The sequence below is a fragment of the Thalia democratica genome, chromosome 9, assembly GCF_965202585.1.
Source record: "Thalia democratica chromosome 9, ktThaDemo2.hap1.1, whole genome shotgun sequence".
NCBI lineage: Eukaryota > Metazoa > Chordata > Thaliacea > Salpida > Salpidae > Thalia > Thalia democratica.
The window spans coordinates 8,873,994-8,882,688 of NC_139173.1; the positions used below are offsets into that span (position 1 = coordinate 8,873,994).

Genomic DNA, 8,695 nt, shown 5'->3' on the forward strand with positions numbered 1-8,695 from the left:
ATCAGTTCCAGGTAGCTTCATCCTTGGTGGGTCAACCACTGTGCGTAATGTTGGTACTCCTGCAAACAGGTTTCTATTCCTACCAAATCTCCTTGGTCGTTGAAGCACTATAGAAATAGTTTATTAGTTAGTGTAACGAGTTTAGAAACTTTTGTTTAGTTGTATACGCATTTTTATAGCCAATTAAGGTAAAAATATTTTATAGACTCTTTAAAGTATAGTGCAGTTTTAAGTCTAGAAAACATTGTTTCGAGTTAGTCTGTAAATTTCTAAAGTGAGAAACTTTGAGGTGAAAGCATTTCAAAACTATTTAGATGTAATCAAATATAAATGTATACTTAATGATTACTACAAACCTTTTTTCTCTTGTTCACCAGTAAGTTCTACGTCTTTCTTCACAATAACACTTTCTATTTCGGGGAAACTTTTGGGGTCAACACTGGTTGTTACGACAGCTTCGGTGTCCTGAAAAATTCCTGGAACTTTGGAATCTCCGATGCAGTTTTCCAAACCGTCAAAAAATTCATCTTCTTTTTCAACCTAAAATAAATTTAAGAAAAAAATTACTAATTTGTTATATAAACTATTAAGATTTTAAACTTAAAATACGTTGTAAACTAATGCTCTAGCATCCTAATAATTCAAGACAACTGCTTTAATATGCAAGCTTAAGTTTTTTAGTTCTTTACTTGGTTTGTGTTCAAATAAATATTATGATAATGATAAAGAAAATATTATGTGAAAAATCTAACCTCCGGTTTACTGGTTTCTTTTACTGCTTCTTCGCTTTCTCTTGGGTTTTCAACTTCAGGTTTTGGTCTTGCTACTCTTCTTGACACCCATCTGAAGGAAAATAGTTTTAGCATTTAGTAAATTCAAATGTTTGTTAAAATACAAACCAAAAGTTTTAAAACTTAGTTTACATTGTACTTAATATCTTGACTCAAAAAGATTTTATGTCAAACTATAGTGAGCAAATTCATTTATCTGGGAAAATTTATTTATGTTAGCAAGTAATTTAAACAGCACAGGATAGTGGCAGATAAACTATAGAGTAGATTACAAATTTAGTTTTTATACTCTTCTATTCAAACCAAAGTACTTTATAATAACTTCAAAAGTTTATATGAATCAAAAACAAATAAACAAACTTTGAAGCCATCCAAATGTAGACGGCAAGGACCAATATAATAAACACGAGTTTGACCAGATCGAAATCAATTGGTGCCAGTATGTGCACCAGTCCTTCCAAGTAATACGTCATAACACCCGAGATGACGTCAATCGCCACTGCCACGTCATAGTACACCCGCGCCATCTTCTCGTTCAAGAACTGGTCGACGTCTTTAAAAAACCAACTGAATCTGGACATGAACAAGTAATCTGTTTCCAAGGCGAACATTTTGAAATAGTATTTCGCTTTTTCGTCCAGAGAAAGCTTTTTTTCTCCTTCAAACTCCTTAAAGTTGTCTTTATCGTTTGGAGTTTCATCGAAGTTTTCTTTTTCATTGTTGGTTTCCTCGAAAAAATCGTCCTCATTTAACGTGTCCTCTGGATGTTTAAGCTCTTGTTCGTCTTCAGATGTCTTTTGAGAGTCTTTTAGAATCTCTTCAAAATTTTCAGGGAATAATCCCAAAAAGTCAACATGTTTTTGGTCAGCTTCAGTGTTTTAGTTGTTATCTTCATGACTGCTACTATATTGGGAACTTTCCTGATTCGTGTCATGGTAAGATTCTGGGTCATATTTACCATAACTCTCTCGGTCATAACTATCGTAATTATCACGGTCATAGCTAACATAATTCTCTGTATCATAGTTACCATAATTCTCTGGGTCATAGCTATCGTAACTCTCTGGGTCAAAGTTACCATAATTCTCTGAGTCATAGCCACCATAATTTTTTTCGTCATAGCTACCATAATTCTCTGGGTCGTAGCTATCATAGTTCTCTGGGTCATAATTACCATAGTTCTCTGGGTCATAGCTATCATAGTAATCTTGATTATAGCCATGATAGTTATCTTGGTAATACTCATCATAGTATTTATCATAATTGTTTTGATAATTACTATCATAGTTATATTGATTATAGCTATCATAATTATCTTGGTAATATTCATCATAGTATGTATCATAGTCGTCTTGATAATAGCTACCATAATTAGCTCGTTCACAGCTATCATAGTCGTCTTTGTCTTGGTAATCAAAACTTTCATGACTAGGGTCTTCAAATCTGTCAATATCTTCATAGATATCTAGCTATTCGTAAGGCTCTTCGTTATCTTCATTATCACGAATATGATCATCTAATTCAAGGTACTTAACTTCTTTAGCTTGCTTGGTATTTTCTATACCTTTAGCTTGGTTGAACCAACCGTGCAAAAAGTCATAGACGTAAGATCCAAAATTTTCTCCTTTTTCTTTTTCGTCCAAGGATACTTGTTTTTCTCCCTTAAAGTTATCAAAACCATCTAGCTCGTCATTGTTTGGATTTTCTTCGAAGTTTTCTGAATCTTTGTTATAGTTGTTATCTTTTTTTTTTGGGAATCTTTTAAGTTGTGATGATCGAGTTGTTTAGAGCTATCTTGTTCAGGGTATCCAAGATTGTCTTTATATTCGTTTCCAAAGTTGGCCTGGTCAAAATGTTCAATATCATCTTCGTCGTTGTCAAGCATGGGTTCATAAAAATCGTCGAAATCTAAATCATCAGTTTCATTATCGTCAAAATCTTTTGTTTGCTTGAACATATTCCATTCAGGAATGAAACCGAAACAAAATATTGCAAGCTTCCAAACAAACTTGCAAAATGGTCAGAGTATTTTGGTTTTCTTTGATCAGGTACCAGGTCTTCATCAGGTACTAGGTCTTCATCGGGTACATGTTCTTTGTAATAGTTGTAATCAAAACTATCTTGGTCGGGGTATTTCATGGGTCCTTCATAATCATTTTCGTATTCATCAAGTTGAAGATCATCAACTTCTTTCGCGTTGAATACACTCTATTCAGGTAACACAGATTTGTCTACACGGTTCTGGCTGTATAAGACGCCTGTAAAAGCGCAAGCCAGAAAAAATAGTTTCTTCATTTCAATACCGTTTCCTCTCCTGTAAACTTTGTTCAGTTTAAAAGTTCTGTTTCGACGGTAAAAATATTAAATGTAAAATATTTAATAAATTTTAAATTATTTTATACTAATATGATTTCTAAAATTAAAGCATAGTTACGTCATTCCGTAAAAAATATTTTTAAATAAAAATGAGAATATTACAAAAATATTATAGTTTTAAAATGTTTACGAGTTAATGCAAAAACAATAGGCAGGCTTATATAAATAAAGTAGGCAGCCTTTTATAAATTGCGAGCCAATTTTCCTAAAAAAATTGTTTGCAGGCAACTGTATAAATAAAGTCTACCGTGGCCGCAGTTATTTTTAAGTATTTGTAGTATTTAGTATAAAAACTTCCGCTTTATGCCAACTCAAAGGTTAATTAAATTCTGGTCAGTATAATAAAATGTTAAATAAATTACATTCTTAAAACTTTTGAAGGTTTAAAAATAACAAATTCACCATTTTCCACTATCTATATAGCATTTTTTAGCTTTTTTTTGTATTCATAAACCTTTGTTTGATATTAGCTTTTCAATATTTGAATTTAAGGTTATCATAAAAAATGATGAAAAATGTAAGCATAGACTGATTGTTCCGAGAGACTTAAAAAAGAGAGATTTGTTTCTACTCTAGCTTAGCACTATATAAAGCCGAGCGCAGCTTTAAGGAGAGTTTTGCAGTTTTATGAATATTCTTGCATAAAGTTTCAAACTTTCAGCGCAGAATTTGAGTATTCTTGAGTATAATGTTGAAACTTCCGTCGTAGTTAATCGTCGCAGCGTTTTGTTCAAAGCGAGTGCGTTTTGCATTTGCAGGTTCATTCGCTTCTCGTTCTGGTTATATGTCATTGTTGGCAAGAATAGTTACAAAAAGTTAGAATTTAAGCAAACGCTCTTTTGTTTTAGTAGGCACTTTTTGGATCCTTTGTGAAGAAGATTTCACTGTTTTTAGTTAGAATCGTGTATTGTTCGACTTGATAACAAACAAGACCTAGAGAAACGTATTTCGGTCTAGTTGTGAACGTCACTTAGATTGTATTTTAGTGATTATATGCGTTCATCTTGAGTTGTTTTTGGTGACTGGTAATCAGCATTGCACTTATGTTGTAGTTCACTGATTTCAGTAAATTCCGCTGAAAAACGAAAACAAGTGTATCTCAATACATTTTTTAGCTTTCGTTGATCGCTTACAACAGTTTTTACGAGCACTGCACTTCTATTGTTGGTTAATTGACTCCTGTAAGAACCGCCGAAAATCTAAAGCAAGTGTTTGTTGGTTTGTATGTATTTCCAGCTTTCGTTGCTTTTTTTAAACTGTTTCTCAAGTAGAAACTTCTATTGTAATTCAACTAAAGCAGACTTTTATACGTTTCAGGTCCTAAATAAGCTCTGGCTTCAGTAAGAATTGCTGAGAACTGTAAACAAATGTTAATACATCTATTAAAAGTTGCCCTGCAAACAAACCGTCGGCTCTGACTTTTAGTATTATCGGTAGAACGTAGCTAATAAAACTTTTGTATTGATAATATTAGTGTATTTTGTTCTATATTAAGTTTATATGTTATGGTATACGTTGAAGTCACTGTGATTAAATTAATCGCCGATCGATAAAATCATAAAAGTTTAAAAATTTGTTACTATTATTATAGTGCTTATAAAGTACTTTTTTAAAAGAGCTTTTATTTATTTTAAACTAAAGAATATTCGACCATCAATTCAAAACATTTTAATGTTTTATTTTGTGCTTTATATCTCTTGAAGTTATTTCCGTAGATAATTAAGGAGAAAGGGCATATCTTTTCCAATAATTTAATTCACAGATACGCGTTTTGGGAATTTTTAAATTTTAACATGAGATGCTAAATTTGAAAAATAAATGTTAGAAATGTTGCTTCTTTAGTTTCTTTTTCTACAGTAAAACGCTTGCGCAAATATAAATATTCTATTAACATTGATAAGTATATATTTTGATCACAACGTTTTTTTATGTTGACCATGTTAAGTCAAATCAGGGGTCGGCAAACTGCAGCCCGCGGGAATAACAAAGCAATAACATGCGGCCTGCAAAGTACTTTTCAGCAAAAACATAGATTTAGAATATAAAGTTTTTGTTGTAAAAACTCAGAACTGAGCTCGTAAATTAAGATAAAGAAAGCTGCAATGAGAGCTTCTTGACTTTCATCAAGCTCAGAATGAGCTAGAGGAGGAAAGTCCATGTGAAAGCGTTGAAGATTGCTCAGTTGAAAGTGTTGCTCCGTTGAAACTTATCAAATACCGCGGGATAAATATATGATGAGTTTGCGTAAAGGAGAAAGAAATTCGAAAAAATATTAGATCAAAATAACTATTAAGACAATAAATCACAAACTTGTGTTATCGATTTTGATTTATTAAATCATAACTAAACTGATAGCTAAAAACAACTGTAGAACTATACTAATCAAAAAAATTTTACGAAAAAAATTTTGAAATTTTAATCGATTTTATGTAACACTTTTTTTTTTCTAGTACAACAGTTATTTATGTTTTACTTTTTAACAACTGATTTTTCTAAAACCCTGAAGTTTAATTTTTTTCAATATTTCATTATAAAACGGTCAACGATAAATAGAATGGTTTTTAATAATTTCTTAAAGTGTAAATATTTTTGACTTGTAACGACTTTGATCACTTAAAAGAAAGTAGACAATGTAGAAATAGTTTCTAAAAACGATGTTAAAAATATTAAAAACAATTTTCTCCACAAATACGGTAATATACAGAATTAGAGTGCTAATTTGAACCCTAATTTTTATACTGTTTTAATTGTTTGAAAATAAGAAATTTATTTACATGGTTCTAATAGTTTTTTTAAGTTTCTAAACAGAACGAAACACAACGTATGAACAAAGATTTGAAAAAAATGATATAAATTATCAGTTTAAAAGACTAAAAACCATTTCGATTTCAGTTTAACATATATTAAATTCAAAGCACTTAAAATGTATGAAGTGACAGCTTTAACTAATTACAAACATTTTCTCTATAAACTAAACACAATTTTATATTTTTATTTTCATACTAATAAACATAAAAGGTTTGTAAAAAGTCTTTAAAGCTACATAAAATTTAATTTAGAATTTATAAATTTTAGAACTTGTAATATTTCGATTTTGTAAATGAAAATAAATATACTCTAATGTGGTTGTAACTCGTTTTAATTATTTTACATGAACCTTTTAGCCTTCAATTGGTCTGTTACTATATACTTTAATATAAGATACAGAAATATAAAAAGTAAATAGTTCACGTTTAATTACTGTTAAATATAATATGCAACTATATTTTGAAGTATAAAATCAATCTAAACACTAATACAGTATTTTTATGCAGATACCTACATGAATGACTTGATAATTAAAATATGTAAGTTAAAACGTAAGTTTTAATCATTTTTACAAAGTTTAAAAACTGTTATGCGTTCTTTATAACACCTATCTAGATAATAAATGTCTCTGAATGCATTTATTTTTGTTTATTTAAAAAAAGTTATTATGTACATAAAGTAGTCTACTAACAAAAACATCATCAATTATAAATCAATAACATCAAACGTCCCACAAAGCCTTCATCATGTCGTAGTTGATCTTGTGATTCAACACGCTGTCTCCTTTGTAATCTTCGTGATCTTCAACAAACCGCCTCATCTTCTGCGCCATAGTGAGCGTCTCTCCCGAAGCTATGCCGCTCAAGTGGCTCATGTAAGCGTCGAGCTTCTCTGAAGTTTCAACGTTGTGAGCTTCACTCTTCAAATACTCTTTGACGAGCCCGATCAGCCCGATGAAGTCTTCCCCATCTCCGTTGATAATTTTGTCTGCGGGCATCAGCACCACTTCGCCCTTTTCACCGCCACCAACCCGCAGTTTGCCGGGAAAACTGAACTTTTGCGTCCTGACGGCGTCCCTCTTCTGCGCCTTGTCCATGTTCGAGTGATGTCTGGACAGGGGAGTGGTCAAGTCCACGTCGAATTTCGCAAAAGCCCTGACCAGCAGCACCACGAACGTGGCAAAAGCGGCGTTTTCAAAATCGCTCGGTTGAATTTCCATGACGCGGAACTCGCACCTCCAGCCGACCGGCGACTTCGATCCGGGTGGCGGTTTGAACCTCACCGGCTGATAAACGGAACTGTTCATGGTCTCGAAGCTGTAGTAGCTCTCTTCGATGTCCGCGTTTTCATTGGACACGAGGTACGGATCTCGCACCCAAACGTGGGCGACGTGCCTCGACACGGCCTCGTCGACGCCTCGCGAAATGAGAATATCGAACGCTTGTCGGTCGTACGAAGCGGGAACGTCGTTGAGCTTGAGGTGGTCTTCGCACAGGAACATCTCCGCCGAGTCCCAACGCGAGCTCTTCACCGATTTCGTTTCTTCTCGCGTCCGATCGTCGTTGCACTGCACCATCATCGTCCATCTGGTGTCCACGTCTGAGACGAAGCCGCGATAAAAGGGGCTGGAGGCGCTCATGGCCATCAAAACTGGCGAGATTGCCACGAGCTGGTCGTACACTTTTTTGCACTGGTCCAAGTCGGCTAGTTGAACGGTGGTTTGAAGGCAGCAGCTGCTGTAGGCGATCCAAACGCTGTCCAGGTAGATGTGGCCTTCCTTGCTCGCATCCCGGTCTTCTTTCCGCGCAAAGTTTTCTCTGAACGGAAGCCGAGTGTTGTTGTCCTTGTAAACCGGAACGTTGCCGACAAACTTGGATCCTTTTCTTGCCAGCATGTTTAAACCCCATGCTCTGTAAGCCGGCGAAGTGCTGCAGGCGTCGTCGTGGAAAAATATCGATCTCGAGATTGGGTTTTTGTCTTCTGGCCCAACTTGCAAGGCGGGCACGGTGAAGTCTTTGCAGCCTATCAGCGGGTATGTAGTCATGGTCACCACTTTTTCGTTTTCACCCAGAAAACTGTTTATCTGGTCCCTTCTGGCCTTCATGTCAGCCTCCACTTTCACCAGATCGTCCACCGAGCTTCCGAAAGGCCGACCCGGCGTGCTCTCCGCCATGAACTCGCTCGATTCCGTCTGCCAGCAGATCCGGTCCCCCTCATCCAGTGTCTCGTTGAACTTTTTCAGTTTTTCGAGCACTCCAGTCGCCTTCAGCACCAACTTGACCGTCTCGGCTTCGTCGTCCACTCTGACGATCAATTGTTCGACCTCGTCGCCCCATTTAAACGGGTAATCCCCTCGACCCCGCGTTCTCGTGTAATTGTGGACGAACTGCTCCAATCCTTGCCGTTTCAACTTTGGGATGAGCTGCTTCATTTCTTCCCAGTTGTGAAAGTTCGGGGCGCGTTCGAAAACTTCCATTTGTTTTAAAATATTAAACTGGAATATCTAAGTAAACTTGTTGTGGTTTTTAAACCTTTCACAATGCATTTATGTTCTTCTTCATAATCTATTAATAAAAGCAAAAAATAATAATTTGGTTTAAGTTTTTATAAAAGGCATAATGTATGTTTTTTTCGATCTTTTGTTAAATAATAAAATGCTTTGTTCGAAAGATATATTTTAAAGTTATTCAAGTGTTTTCAAACAGAATTAAGTATACTTT

General features: G+C 34.7%; 1 pseudogene; it reads right to left on the bottom strand.

The window, feature by feature from the left end:
- Positions 1 to 6,696: 6,696 nt before the first annotated feature.
- On the bottom strand, positions 6,697 to 8,451 carry LOC145844748 (glutamate--cysteine ligase catalytic subunit pseudogene; annotated as a pseudogene).
- Positions 8,452 to 8,695: the final 244 nt, after the last annotated feature.